General features: G+C 44.8%; 1 long non-coding RNA gene across 7 annotated transcripts in view; it reads left to right on the top strand.

The window, feature by feature from the left end:
- Window positions 1-15,944, top strand: part of LOC115298180 — a 75,437-nt gene that overhangs the window by 41,507 nt on the left and 17,986 nt on the right. For 4 of the 7 annotated variants that reach the window (XR_003911636.1, XR_003911634.1, XR_003911631.1 and 1 more), the window contains one exon: window positions 2,579-2,646. The exons of 1 other annotated variant lie outside the window; for it this stretch is intronic. This is a non-coding gene — a long non-coding RNA (uncharacterized LOC115298180). Of the gene's footprint in view, window positions 1-2,578; window positions 2,647-4,284; window positions 4,372-14,632; window positions 15,081-15,944 lie in introns of those variants that run through there. 2 more of the 7 variants (XR_003911635.1, XR_003911638.1) reach the window with 2 other exon arrangements.

Below are 15,944 nucleotides of genomic sequence, written 5' to 3'. Positions count from 1 at the left end.
CGAGCTGTCAGCACAGAGCCTGATGTGGGGCTCGAACCCATGGACTGTGAGATCATGACCGGAGCCGAAGTTGGACGCCCAACTGACTGAGCCACTGAGGCACCCCTAGTAACTAACTTTGAGGGTTGTGGTGAGTAGTAAATGACTCTATCTAAAGAACCTGGAATAGTGCATGGCACAAAGTAAGCACCAGGTCAGTTTTGCTGCTTATTACTGTTTTTGTTATTGACGATTCTCCCGGACGAGGTGAGCCAGTCTTTAGGGGAAGGAAGACCAACAAGTAGGAGTCATGTAGTAAACAGGAAGGTCAGTATGTTAATAGTGCCTAAAGCTCTCCTCTCCATTCCAAGTTTATGTTTGCCCTTTCTGGGTTAGATTCCTCAGAACGATGGACTCTGAGATGGAGATTCGGATGCCAGGAGTTTGCTGGGGAGTAGGGTCTCAGGAACACTGCCCGTGGGAGTGATACTGGCTCGGGGGGTTTATACTATGTCAGTGGTGGTGCAGGCTGCACCCTGAGAGGCAGTTGTCAGTTGGGTAGATTTCTTCAGCTGAGGGCATTTCCCAGAGAGGGACTTACTCAAAATCCGTCAGCCTTTAAGTCTCTCAGCAGCTGGCAAAGGAGCACATCAGTTCTGCAGGAGGGGGCTCAGCTCTTCATCTACCTTTTCAACCTCGTACACCCACTGACTGCATAGAAACCTTGGGAGAAACCCTACCAGGATTCTGCTTGGCCCCTTTTCCTGGCGAATCTCACAAAATGAAAGTGAAGGAACGAATTACAAACACAACTGTGAATCATTGCCAAGGACTTTCCAAAGCTTAGAGAAAATAAACAGAAATTTAGCAACAAATTTAGAATAGTTCCAGGAACATATAATCCAAGATGCCAGATCTATATCAATTGGTTCATATGTTAGTAGGCACTCCACATGCCAAATTATTGGATGGGAAAGTCAGAGTGAGTAGACTCTAGGAGACCAGAATTGTATAGGAAACCAGAAGGGTTTGAAAAAAACTGGAGATATTGCACAAGATATTTTGGAAGCAATCCCCAAAGTTTTTCTATGCGAACAGATTGAAGTCTAATTCAATACTGTAAGCAAAGGAAGGGTGAGTCCAAAGAAGATGGTAGGAGTAGGCTCCTTAATACCTTTAGAGAACTCTCTGGAACAAAGTTGGAGGCAGATACGATTCTTGCTCTCTCCCCACCTTTTGTTAATGGTCTTAGGCTAGAAATAGAGGATTTAGGATGCAAGCAAAACTTGGAATGGGTCAGAGCTCCAACTTCTCTCTAAACATTTAAAAAATACCAGGGGCGCCCGGGTGGCTTAGTCGGTTAAGCATCCGGCTTCAGCTCAGGTCATGATCTCATGGTTCGTGGGTTTGAGCCCCGTGTCGGGCTCTGTGCTGACTGCTAGCTCAGAGCCTGGAACCTACTTCAGATTCTGTATCTCCCTCTCTCTCTGACCCTCCCCTGCTCGTGCTGTCTCTCTCTGTCTCTCAAAAATAAGTTTAAAAATAAATTTAAAATAAATAAAATAAATAAATAAATATCAATATATAATTTACATACTATAAAAATAATCTTTCTAAAGTATGTGGTTCAGTGATTTTTAGAATATTCACAAGGTTATATATACAATCATCACTGCCACTATCTAATCCTAGAACGTTGTCATTATCCCCCAAAAGAAACTCTGTACCTATTATGGCCCCTCCTATTCATGTGCCCCCAGCCCCTGGAAGTCACTGATCTACAGGTGTCTATGCATGTGCCTATTCAGGATACTTTACATAAGTGCAGTCATACACTATGTGCCTTTTCTGTCTGACTTCCTTAAATCAGCATAACTCTTTTGAGATTCACCCAAAATTAATTGATAATTAATTGTTAATTCCTTTCTATTGTTGAGTAGTATTTAACTGTATGGATATACCACATTTTGTTCATCCATTATCAGTTGATGAACGTCAGCTGGTTTGTTAATGCTTTTTGGCTATTATGATGGGACTGTTGTGAACATTCATGAACAAGATTTTGGGCAAACATATTTTCAGTTTTCTCAGGCATATACTTAGGAATGAAATTGCTGGGTCATATGGTAACACTATGTTTAATTTTTTGAGGAAATGCCAAAGTGTTTTCCGAAAGCAGCTGTACCATTTTAGAATCTTACTAGTAATGGATGAGGGTTCCAATTTCTGTACATCCTCTTCAAAACTATTTTTTTTTTGTTATAACCATCTTAGTGAATGTGTCACTGAATATTTTTTTCAAAAAGCCTTAGGAAAAAATCAGATTAAGACACAGCATAAACTGATGCTCTTACAAATAAAACTAAATACTATCACCCTTATCATTAAGAACTAAAGGAAGGAACCTTTTGATAAAGACACGTGTAAATATTATAAGCCTAGGAGAAGAATTATACTGTGCTGCTATGAAATTGAAGAAAGAAATAAGGCATATGAGCAATGAAGATGCTCTGAGGGAGGAACCAAGCATGCAATTTCCTGAAACTAAAAGAGAATTAAAATATTAAAGAAAAGCTTTGCAAATTTTTTATTTCTGCAGGAGGTACAATACCAGCCTTAACCTGGAACACCTTTGTATGACCTCCCCCCTGGAGTTAATGAACTCAGGTAAGGGATTTCCCTAATGACCTTCAGACATTTCCCATCTCTCTCCATAATTGTTATTCTCAGACTTCACACCAAGGGATATTCTTACTCTTTGGTGACATATCCACTAACTGAATAGTCCAGATGGCATTGCCAGAATAAATACTCTCCTGATCACCTCTACCCTGAAATTCATGAGGAAGTTAGAGCTCACGTGGGTCCAGACCTTTTCCTTTTCTTGGGTCTAAGGAAAGCCCACATTGAAGATCGCCGTGAGGTATCAGGATCCTGGTTGGTCAAAAAGTCTCCTGAATGTTTCAGAATCATCGAGGCTGAACCTTTGAAGGTCAGGTGGACCCATCCAAACAAATCTCCATCTAAGCTTGCGTACTACCCGCTAGGAGTAGAAACTAAAAAACCAATACGTGAAATTCTAAGGATTTATCATTCCCATCCTGCCAGTTCAGAAACGTAACAGGAGAGGATATACACTTGTTCAGGATGTTGGAACCATAAAGAAAATACTCATCACAGGTTTTCCTTGTAGTACTGCACTCAAAGGCTATTTTATTTTCAGTGCCACCTGAGGCTACGTGTTTTACTTCTATAAGGTTTTCTGTAGTTCAAGTTAGTCAGTGTTCATTTGCCTTTTTGAGAAGGTTACCAATATACGGGGCAAGTTATGCCTCAGGGGTTTACTGACTCTCCCTCCTCCTCTTCACAAATGCTTACTAGGACTTTAAAGACCTAAAATTACTTTGTGGTTTTATGTATATCCAATACAAAATTAATGTCTTGTTATCTTCTAAAGATGAAATGAGCTTTAGGGCAGATATCAGTTTATTTAATTTTCAGTTCAGAAGTTTCTAAAGAAAAGTTACACATTTGTCAAAAACCAAAGTGCATTGCCTAGGGCATGATTTATACCAAGGAAGTAAACTCCTCACTTATAGACTATCTGCAAGCCATTCATTCCCCGTGCTCACTGTCAATCAGTAGGATTTTTGGCTAGGACTTAATTATTGCCAGCAATGGATTCCCAACTTGTCTAAAATCACTATTTAATGAAGTCCTCAGTAACTCAACCTCTTTTTTTTTTTTTTATGTTTTATTTATTTTTGAGAGAGAGTGAGCGTGCAACAGCATGAGCAGGGGAGGGTCAGAGAGCGAGACATAGAATCTGAAGATAGGCTCCAGGCTCAAGAGCTAGCTCTCAGCACAGAGCCTGACATGGAGCTCGAACCCACAGACTGTGAGATCATGGCCTGAGCCGAAGCTGGACATTCAACCGACTGAGCCACCCAGGCGCCCCTCAACCTCTTCTTTGAAAATCTAAACATGAGCAGGCATTGTGTGATATAAATTTAGCTCTTCAACAACTCCCTCAATCTGGAACCACCTAATTAATATAAACCATTTTTTTTGTTTGTTTGTACCTGAGCAATCTGGATACACCTTTGTGGTCCAGACTCAATTTCATAGAAATCATTAGAGACCTATTGCTTACTATAGCGTCTTATAATCATTGGTTTATAATAACTTTTTTTGATGTTGATTTAAAAATTGAATGCCATTAAAACTCTGGTAAGTTGCAAAATGCCCCCTTTTTCCCACTCCATTGCCCTAGCCTAAGCCCCTACTCACTGGAGCCTGTTTTAGTTCTTTCGAGGTACTATAACAAAATACCACAGACCGGATAGCTTATAAACAACGCAAACTTATTTCTCACAGCTTTGGAGGCTAGAGGTCTGAGATCAGGATGCTGGCATGGTCAGGTGAGGACTCTCCTCTAGGTTATAGATGGCTTATGGTGTCCTTGCATGATGAAGGTACTGGGGCTTTCTCTGGAGCCTCTTTTATTAGGCACTGATGCCATTCATGAGGGTCCCCGCTGTGTAACTTAAGCAGCCCCCAAAGACCCCACCTCCTAATACCTTCACCTTTGGGGTTAGGATTTCAACATTGTGATTTGGGGGGATTCACAAACATTCAGACTATAAAAAAGCCTGTTCTCACTGACTATCAACCAATTCTCTCTTTAATGAGTCAGCCAGGTAGACATACCTGGGCTGACTGACCTGGGCTTTTCACCCATTCCAGTGGTTTTATTGTTGTATATAATAAAACTTCGAAGAATCACCAAAGGCTTTGCGAACCAGACTGGGAATTCCAGAGTCTATGAAAAGCCTTCTCTGGAAAGAGTAAGGTAGTAACTACCATAGCAGTGTCAGAGGAGATCTGCTAGGACAGAAAAAAAAAATTTTTTTTTTTAGGACAGAAAATTTAAGTGAAACCCGAAGCCTTACAATACCCCAAATGTTGATGTTTTGATCAAAAATCACTCAGACAAAGAACTAGGAAAATCTCTCAACATGAATGAGAAGAGACAATAATCAGATACATCTAAATGACACAGATGTTAGAATTATCTGACAAAGTGTTTGTAAGCAGGCATCATAATGTTTCAATGAGCAATACAAACACATTTGAAACCAATTCAAACACAAGAAGTCTCAGTAAATAAATTGAAGACAAGAGCCAAATGGAAATTTTAGAACTTAAAAATACAATAACCAAAATAGAAACTTAATGGATGAGCTCAACAGAAGAATTGAGAGGACAGAGGACGGAATGCATTAGCTTGAAGATAGCACAATAGAAATTGCACCATCTGAGCAAAAGAGAGAAAATAGGGGGGAAAATGAACATAGCATCAGGGACTTGTGGAACTATAACAAAAGATCTAATAATGGTGTCACCAAAGTCTTGGAAAAAGCAAGAAGGAAGGCAAAGATGAAAAAATATTCAAAGAAATAATGGCTGAGGCTTTTCATAAATTTCCTGAAAATATGTCCAAAAGATATAAGCTTACAAGTTCAAGAAACTGAGTGACTCCCCAGTAGTATAAACCCAAAGACTTTCATGCCAAGACACATCATAGTTAAACTTCTGGAAACTAAAAACAAACAAACAAAAAAAATCTTAAAAGCAGCAAAACAGAAAAGACACCTCATCCGTAAAGGATGAATAATCTGAATGATGGCATGTTTTCTCATCAAAAACCATGGAGGCCAGAAGGAGGTGATACAGTATTTTTTAAGTGCTGGGAAAAAAAGTATTGTCAACCCAGTGTTCAATATCCAGCATGTATATCTTTCAGGAATGAATGAGAAATTAAGACATTCCCAGAGGAAGGAAAATTAAGTAAATTTGTTCAGCAGACCTACCCTAAAACAATGGCTAAAGGGCATCTCTAAACAGAAAGAAAATGATAAAAGAAGGAACCTTGAACATCAGGAAGGAAGAAAGAACAAGAGAAAGACAAAAAATATAGCAGGAACATATTGAGATAAAGAATCCTTCTCCATCACTGGATGGAGAAGAGCCCCCAGTAACCCAGCCAGAGAAGTTAAATTTTGTTTTTTGTAAGTTATTAAAATTTTGTTGTAGACTTTCTTCTGCAACATAGCCCATTTATGCTGATTAAATCATAATAAAATGTTTTTTTAAAGAAATATAGTTATTTTGTTTTACATTTATTTATTTTTGAGAGACAGAGAGAGACACAGTCTGAACAGGGGAGGGACAGAGAGAGAGGGAGAAAGAGAATCTGAAGCAGGCTCCGGGCTCTAAGCTAGCAGTCAGCACAGAGCCCTATTTGAGGGCTCGAACCCATGAACCGTGAGATCATGACCTGGGCCGAAGCCAGACACTTAACCAACTGAGCCACCCAGGCGCCCCAGAAAAAATGTTTATTGAAAGTGCCCAATGCTTATTAAATTGGGACTAGGTATGTATACTCATCTAAGGCTGCAGTAGCTCAAGTTGATACAAAATAGGCCTGGAAAGCCAGAAATTAATGGAAACAATAATGCAAAATGGAATAGGTTTTGTATTATATTACTCTCAGAATATATGTTCCATAGTTTCTTAATTTCCATAGCAGCAGCTTACTATTGTATGTGACAACAAACTCTGAAAGGGTCAGGCTGGTCTGATGGCCTTGAAGGTGGTCAGTTCCATGGAGTCCAGGAAGTTATCCCACTGCTCCAGCTCTTCCAGCAATGTTGGGTGTCCTGGATGAAATTCCTTTCTACTTAGAACACGTAGGACACCTAGAGGGGCCTTTTGCACAAAACCCTAACTACCGGTTGGGTTTGACAGCCTTAGCCACAGGAGCAGCGGCAGAGATCTGGCGGGGTGGAAACAGAACTCCAGCAAGAGAGACCCGCTGCTGATTATTGTGGGCTTCTCTCCTGGCAACCTAAATCCCTCCTAAGACAAGTAAAACTATTTACTTCTTTTCAATCCCGGCGTGAACAGCTACACATGTTGGGCTCCAATTTAGACATCAGACATTAACATCTCTGCTAGAGAAAGCTGTGTCTTAGCCCAGCCTGGCTGTGCCTGGAGCGGGACTGTGGTCCTCCTTTCCTCACCAGCTCGTGGTTGAAAGGCTCTCGTGATGAGTCCCTGGGATAAGTTTCGTCAAAAGTCAAAGTGCGGTTGGGTGATACCACTTGGCCATGCTAGACTTGTCCTGTGAAGCTAATATCCTTCTGGCGGACAGATATATTTATGCCCCTGATGGGTAACCAACCATTAATAATAAATCGTGCCAGTTCTACTCTGATCACCTGTCATGAAATATTCAGAGCCAAAAATGCATTTCGGTTTAAATGCTAGCCAGGACTTTCATCCAGTTCAGAGGTGAGCTCATTTTTCATCATATTTTTGCACAGGCTGGATGTGGAGCTCAGACTGAGAGCTCTGAGAGAAGCACCAAACGGACGTGCCGCCCCATCCTGGGGGGCGGGGTCTATGCGGTCCGGGAAGTTGTCGCAGGGGCAATGGCCAGAGCCCTCCTTTCAGATCTAGGGCTTCTGGGTCCTGTCCCTAGCCCGACACTGGCTCCGTTGAGAGATTCACGTGCTCAAGGGAAGGCCGATCAAGGCATTTGAGGATGTCTTCCCCAGTCCTTGGTTGCAAGCATTTAGGAAACTCCCAGTCTTTTGGGGCCATGAAAGGAGCCATGAGAGTAGACAAATCTGTAGAAACACAGCTGGGAGAGGGGCTCAAATTACCAAGCATTCAGTCCCATGCAGCAAATTCTGGACAACTGGAGGTGTGGGAAGGCTCAACTCAGACACCCTGTCAATATAGAGCTGGCTGACATGTCTATAAATCATATCTGAGGAGCTGCAGTCCCGACTGGCAGGGGATGAGTGTGGGAAGTTTGAAGGGTGAGTTGGCAGGACTGGAAGAATCTGAGCCTTTGTGCTTGGAGTGCGGAGAGAGGTTTGTTTCTTGGGCGGATCCCAACAGTTGAATGGGTTTGAGAGCGCAGGCCAAAGGGAGCAGGGTTAGCGACTCAGCACGATGAAAGCAGCAGTCCAGCACCTGTGGTCCAGTCTGTCTTCCTTTGTTCATTTTTAGGACGTGATTAGAGTCAAAAGAGAGCTGGTGTAGGGATCAGGATCAGGAATGCAAGCCAGGGCACAAAACGTTAGGAGCCACTCACCCGTAGGGACCAACTCTGCATGTGTCTGATCTTGAGGGCGTGTCTCCTTAAATTTCGTGCCTCCTTCCTTCAAGATAGTACTGGCCCTGGTAGGGAGGTCTCCTGACAACTGAATTGTCCAGGTTCCCCTGTCGCTTGTGCCCCCAGATCCTCTTCTGTTTCCCACATCTCTGGAGTTTCCCTCACTGCCCACACCTACAGGATACCATGAGAATCTAATCCTAGATCAGATTTGAAAGGGGGGGTGCCTGGGTGGCTCAAGTTGGTTAAGCATCTGACTTTGGCTCAGGTCCTGATCTCCAGGTTCGTGAGTTCGAGCCCTGCAATAGGCTCTGTGATGATAGCTCAGATTCTGCTTCCGATTGTCTTCCTCTCTGCCCCTCCCCCGTTCTCTCACTCTCACACACACACACACACACACACACACACACACACACTTACTCTCTCTCTCTCTCTCTCTCTCAAAATAAACATTAAAAAAAACTTTTTTTGGAAAGAGGGTCAGTGTTAGTTCCATCAAGGCCCCCCTGTATTCTCCCGTGCCTGGACCAAAGATGGATAATTGGGAGAGTGATTTCTAGGATGGCATATCTCCCTTACCTCTACTCCCTGAGTCCAAGCCTAGCTGAACACTGAAATGGTTTCTCATCCTAATTCCTAGGGAGTGTGGACTTCCCCTGCCTCTTCCTCCTCAGCTCAGGCCACTCAAGTGCTCTCACTGTGGGTTCCCATCACCTCCAGCTCCTGGCTGCTCCACTCCGATCTCAGAGCTAAGAGATGGATCTGCTTTCTCCAAAATGGTAGCTCTCTCAGCTGCTGACTTCTTTCCTTAATCTTCGCTTTTCCCAGCCACCTCTCAGCTCTAAGTCAGCTGCCAGGAGAATTAGAGGGATGGGGAGAGATTATGGTAACAGTTTGAGGCCTTGGATACCCTGTGTCAGGAAGCTTCTAAAGGTCAACTTGGGTGTTCCTAATGTGCCGGTGACAGTTTTGCACACAGCCTTCCTCAGAGTTTCCTGCTTGCCCTCCTGTACTTTCCACCCTCCTCCCTTAGCTTCTCACCTCCTCGTCAGCCAAGTCAGTGCTGGATGCTGACAGGAAAGCCCAGCCCCTTGCTGCGGAGACCTCTGAAGATGGCCATGCCTGATTGAATGTCCTCATGACGTGGCAGCTGCCAAGCAGGCTCCACACTGTCAGTACATAGCCTGATGTGGGGGCTCGAACTTATGAGCTGTGAGATCATGACCTGAGCCGAGATCAAGAGTCAGATGCTTAAATGATTGAGCCACCCAGCACCTCTGGAAGTTTACACTTTATTAGCTTTGATTTCAGCTCAGGTCATAATCTCAAGCTTCATTAGATCCCCATGACTGGCTTTGCACTGAGAGTTTGGAGCTTGCTTGGGATTCTCTCTCTCTCTCTCTCTCTCTCTCTCTCTCTCTCTCTCTCTCAATAAGCACTTGCAAAAGGGTGGAGGGTTATTAGGGCTTCAGTGGGAAATCTGGAAGTTTCTGTTGGGCTAATGGAAATGGTCCATCTGTCTCCATGGCAGCTGAACTCACAGGAAACTCCCTTGGAGGAGAAACTAATGGTTTTGGGAAGCTAGTTCAGATAAGATTTCTTTCTGTATCTTTTATCACTAAAACTTTCACCTTACCAACTCTGGGGAATCCCAATGGGTCTCCCCACCTCTCACCCTCCAAGAGGCTAGATTGGCTTCCTATAAGGACAATTGTTTTCAGTTCCTCAAGGAATTGGGTTGTAATTTAAGTGACATCATAGTTTGATCTACCCATAAATCCTTTTACAAGAGCTTTTCCCTCTGGATACATTTAACTTAAGAGAGATCTAGAAAATTTCCTATCGGGGCGCCTGGGTGGCTCAGTCGGTTAAGCCTCCGACTTCGGCTCAGGTCAGATCTCACGTTCGTGGGTTCGAGCCCCGCATCAGGCTCTGTGCTGACGGCTAGCTCAGAGCCTGGAGCCTGCTTCCAGTTCTGTGTCTCCTTCTCTCCCTGACCCTCCCCCTCTCATGCTCTGTCTCTCCTGTATCAAAAGTTAATAAAAAACATAAAAAAAATTCCTATCAGGCTCTGAATATTAGCTTCCAATGGACAGATTTCTGAACACAGAGTTATTAAATCATTTCAAATATCTTGGTAGGTCTCAAACAGGACAAACATAAATATTTCTAAACAAACCAGAAGGCTGTATCAAACATATTTCTGAAAAGCTCAAAAATAACCAAATCTATATAAATATATAATTTAGGCATATTTAGTTATTTGATGAAAGTAATAATCTTATTTAAAAAAACAACAAGGGAAGACAGGATTCTGGGAAGAAGGTGAGTAGGAAGCACTGTGAATCCCATCTGGACTGCAGTTGCATTGGTAGACTCCATCTGATGTCCACCTTGCTAAAACTCTGACGGTTATCGAAGGCTTGCTGTAAGTTGTGGTTCCTTTCAGTCGGTTAAGCGTCTGGCTTCAGCTCAGGTCAGTTCGTGGGTTTGAGCCTTGCATCAAGCTCTATGCTGACAGCTCAGAGCCTGGAGCCTGTCTTCAGATTCTGTGTCTCCCTCTCTCTCTCATCCTCCCCTGCTCACGCTGTCTCTCTCAAAAATAAATAAAACATTAAAAAAATAAATGTAGATAGATTAAATTCTCCAATCAAAGAGCTAGATTGGCAGAACAGAGAAAAACACCTGTCTATATGCTACCTACCAAGAGATTCACCTTAGAGCCAGACACAAATAAATCGAAAGAATGAAGAAAGATAGTCCATGAAAATAGTAACCAAAGAGATATGGAGTAGCCATAGAATATAAAAAAAAGACTTTAAATTAAAAAGCTCATAAGAGACAAAGAATGTCATTATATATTTATAAAAGTTTCAATATGGCAAGAAGATACAATTATAAGCCTTCACATAACTAATTACAGACCAGGAAAATATATGAAACAAAAATGGATGGGATCGAAAGGAGAACTAGAAGATTCTGCAATAATAGTTGGAGACCTCGATACCCCACTCTCAGTAACGGATACAGTACCCAGGAAGAAGATAAGGAAACAGAGGATTTGAACAACGTAACAGAACTAGGTCTAACAGACTGTAGAGAACAGTCTATCAAACAACAACACACACATCCTTCTCATGTGGACACTGCAGATTTTCTAGAACAGACCATATGTTAGGCTACAAATTAAGTCTCCATAGATTTTAAAAGATAGATGTATGAAACGAATTTCTCCAACCACAGTGGGATGAAGTTAGAAATCAATAACAGAAGGAAAACTGGAAAATTCACAGAACTGTGGAAATTAAAGAACACACTTAAAATAATGTTTTAAAATGTTTATTTTTGAAGGAGAGAGAGACAGAGCATGAGCAGGGGAAGAGCAAAGAGAGAGGGAGACACAGAATCTGAAGCAGGTCCCAGGCGCTGAGCTAGCAGCACAGAGCCTGACACGGGTCTCAAACTCACAAACTGTGGGATCATATCCTGATCTAAAGTCGGAAGCTTAACCAACTGAGCCATCCCAACATGGATGAATTTTAAGCACAGTATGCTAAGTGATATATGACAGTCATGAAGACAACACCTGCATGCTTCCATTTATATAAGATCCTGAGATTTGTGAAAGGCATAGAGACAGAAAATAGAATGCCAGGCTAGAAGAGGAGAGAATGCAGAGTCATCATTTAATGGGCATACAGTTTCAGTTTGACAAGAGGAAAACGGTTATGGAGATGGATGGTGTTGTTGATTGTACAGCATTCTGAATGTATTTAATACTACAGAACTGTACATTTTAGTTCATATGTATTTTACAACAATAAACATAACTGAAACAAAAAAAGAGAAAACATGAAATGAGGTAAGGTGAAAAGGAGCACAAAGAAAGATGTAACTTACAAAGTGATGATTCAGCTCTCTTGTCAGGTGGAGGCTCACGGATATTAACTATATTATGTTTTAAAACTTACATTTTGTTTCCTATGCATGCACATTGAATTAGAAAATAGAGGGAGATAATTTCCAGCGGTAAGAGGAGGACAGGACAGACAGACGCCTGGGCGCAGGCCCTCGGCGGGCAGTGAGCATGGCCTGGGGAGCAGGGCTCTGCCTGGAGTGGCAGGGCGGGAGGCCGCGGAGGAGCTGCAGCGCCGCACCTTCCCACACGAGGGCGCCCCGCGCTGCCACATCCAGCGTAGGGTTCTGGACCGGAGGGAAGCGGGGGAGGGAGCCTTCTGGAGGTGGGAGTAGGGGGTGAGTAAGGAGGGGAGGTCCTGTCTGTCCCCTGACCGAACTCCTCTCCAGGTTCCTCATGTGGTTGCCCTCGAAGAAGGTCAGTGTGAGGTCCCCCTGGGCAACTGGACGCACAGCCTGCCTTCAGGCCTGAGACACGCATGTGTCGTGGCTGCCTAGTGGGGGAGGGGAATGTTTGTTTATTGGGGTGTGTGCCTTAGGTAGTGGTGTGGGTGTGGAGATTTCTCCGGGGATGTAGTGGCGACTGGGAGGGGGCGTGGGGAGGAGCAGTTCCTGCCTGCCGAGGGCTGTAACAAGGAGGGGAACCTGAAGCAAGAACTAGCCCAAGCGGTGGACCCGGAGTCCCGGACCTGACCGGGGAGATCAGTCACTGCTTTCAGCACCCGGGCTGGTTGGAGGTGGAGGGCGCCTCCCTCAGCCCGGCCCAGTAGGACGTCTATTGAGAGCTCTCTGTGGGCTTGCAACTACCCAAGCCTGCTAATCACCCATCAAAGGCTAGGATGCTCCGCGGCCAGGCGCCGAAGCCCACCCAGTCATGCTGCTCCGGGACCTGGTGTGACCAAGATGTGTCCAGGGGCACATTCCAGCAGAGGTCTTGTGACCTAAGAAACACCACTGGTCTCACTCTGAAGAGAACCTTTTTTTCTCCTGAGAGCTGCCTGGGGCCACGGGCAGGGAGCCCGAGTTTGGAAAGGGCGGGGGGTGGGTGAAGGGTAGAATATGCCACCCCAAAATATGCCCCTTGTCATAAGTATTATTTTAAGCTGATTATTTTGACGAAGAACAGACACCAGAGAAACTCTGAAAACCGTGGAACTTACTCTTTTGAACAGGAAATTTACATTTGTAAAGGAAATCTCTAAGTGTGTCTCCCTCTTGGCACTGGGAAGGGGAGAGGACTCTGAAGTCTCCAGGGAGGCTAAACCAATGGAGGGAGCAGTGATTCAAATCTGCCTAACAAGCTTTATCCTTGTTCACCTGCTTTCCCTGCTAATCTCCCATTCAGACCCCCCCTCCTTTTTGTTCTTTTGTCTTTAGCTGAAGATGGTATTTAAGCTGCTGGTTTAGGCCACCTGCAGGGTTAACTTTTCTCTTATCTCAAATATATACATGAGGTATACACGTGAATAAACTTGCTTTTTTCTTGTTAAACTGCCTTTTATTACAGGGATCTCAGTCACGAAATCAGAAGCCTAGAGAAAAATAATTTTTCCTCCCCTGCGTGGCAGAGAACTACCAGGGGCCTGGAGGCGTGCCCCGCCTCCGCACCATGGTCACTGGGCAGCTACTGCACAGGAATGAGCTGTGAGAGCTGTACCCTGGCCTGGCGTCTCCGCTGGGGATTGGAGAGCATTAGGGCTGCTGGAAATTAAACCCAGGGTGGGAGCCCCAGGCTAGTAGGCTGAGGTCCTGGACAGTGTCCCAGAGCAGGATGAGGAAGTCCTGAGGCTTCTCAGAGCCAGAGTAGGGGAAAGACACTCCTAGGATCCTGAAGCAGGACAGTGCAGGGCTTAGGAGACCCCTGTGGGGGAGGGGTGAATAAGGACTGAGCCTCCCTGGGCCCCCGTCTGTCAATCCCTGCTGTCCTGGTTCAGGCTTCTCCCTGGCAGACCTTCCCCTCTGAACACTGGCCTTGGTTTTGTACACTTCGTCTTTTTGACGAGCTTGGATTCCCAGGCCAAGCCAAACAACCACGAGAAAGATATCAGAGAAGAACCTCCTTCTGGGATGTGACTACTCTAGAGTGTAGCAGGACCTAGCAGCACGCAGGGGGTTGAGGGAGCAAGGCTAATTACCCTGTAGTCATTTAGAAAAAGGCATTGGTATCGGGTCTGGGTTGGTTAAAATTCTACTTTAGCCACCTAGTAGCCATTTGACCCTAAATGAGCAAATTTCAGAACCTAACTGAACCTTAGTTTCATCATCTGCAAAATGGGAACAATAATCACTTTATAGAATTATGATGTAGAAATTAGAAACATAGTGTGTTCATTCGTTCCATCAATAGTAAATGCTGTTACTGTCCTTGTTTTCCATTGACTGGACCCCCAGAGGGCGACTCCAGGCCTCTCACCTTCCTAAAAAGCAGGCCTCACTTCTAGACTCAGACAAAAGCAATCCTATAATTTTCCTGCACTACTGTGCTAGCGCATTGGTAAGAAGTTAATATATTACCCAGGCAATAATGGGCTAATACCTTCCTGTTAACAGCCTCTGGGAAAACGCCTTGGTTCCGAGGAGCGAATCTAGTGAATGGCAGACAGCAAGTCCTGCGGGTGAACACGCAAGGGTCTCTCCTTTCATCTGCGACTCACTGTAGATGGCAGGCAGAACTGTCCGGGCAGAGGGAGACCAGGGTGGCTGCCTGTTCCAGTAGAGACTGGGGCCCAGTGCCTTTGTCTAAGGCTCTGCTGATGCCCCTTGTACCCTTCTATCATGAGGGTGAGAGGTCATGGGCAAGACACCTCCTACACAAGGGGAGGAGGGAAGGCCTGAGTGTGGGCTGTGTGTCCACAGCTTCTCCCTGCCCACATTCAACTCCCATCCCAGCTTTGGAGTCTCTCAGTCATCCAGTTTAAACCCCCTTAGGTGAAACAGGGAGACGCCTCCCTGCTTCCTGGCACATAATAGCTGCTTAATAACTGTTGGTGGCATTGAATTGCATGCAGGTCATAAGGTTCCCAGGAAGGAAGAGGCTTTTTGTGAACTCAATTCAGAGGCAGGGAGCCTGTAGATGGGCACCACCCCAGGATCAAGTGTAGGAGTTGGTGGGGGCCCACCCTTCCCGGTGTACCTGGTGTTGAAACCTGGCAGCCACCCCAGGTTTCTCTCTGCTCCCACTCCCACCCCCTCCTGGTCGCTCTGCCACCCTAAACTCCAAACAACCTGCCCTGATTTTTCCCTAGTCCTCCTCTCCGCAGCCCAGACAGCTGCAATACCATCACTGAGATCCTCGCCCCCAGTCCTGCCCTCTCCAGCCTGCAGCACAGACTGCATGTAGATATTTTGGAAACCAGAATGGCGATTCTTCTCCTTGCTTAAATGCCTGCTATGGCTCCCCATTGCCCACAGGATAAAGCTCAAATTCTTCAAAATGATGTGGAAGCCCCTTGAGATCCCCAGTCCCTGGCTTTCCTCTCCAGTTTCATTTCTTACCCACTTCCCTCCCTCATAACTCTGTGCACTGGTCAGACTGAACTGTCCATGCATGGAAAATGCCAAGTGTCCTCCATTTTCCAGGGGTTTGTAGATATGTCTATGCTCCCTTAAGGTGGATATTAGCACTCTCTCTCTCTCTCTCTTTCTCTCTCTCTCTCTCTCACACACACACACACACACACACCTTTTGTTCCCCACTTCTGCTTACTTTGGTTTTGGTTAGTTTGTAGTTTTCCCTTTAAGCTTTATATTAGACTCTACTACTACTGGAAAGCTGGCTTTCACCATTCCACGCCCCCCACCCTGGACTGGCCCAGGTGCGCCCCCTGTGCTCTCAGCCCCCTGTGACCCCAGGCTTTTAGGA

Source organism: Suricata suricatta, chromosome 8 (assembly GCF_006229205.1).
Source record: "Suricata suricatta isolate VVHF042 chromosome 8, meerkat_22Aug2017_6uvM2_HiC, whole genome shotgun sequence".
NCBI classification, from domain to species: domain Eukaryota; kingdom Metazoa; phylum Chordata; class Mammalia; order Carnivora; family Herpestidae; genus Suricata; species Suricata suricatta.
Note: the sequence above shows the minus strand (reverse complement) of the source record. Positions and strands in the feature narration are given on the sequence as shown.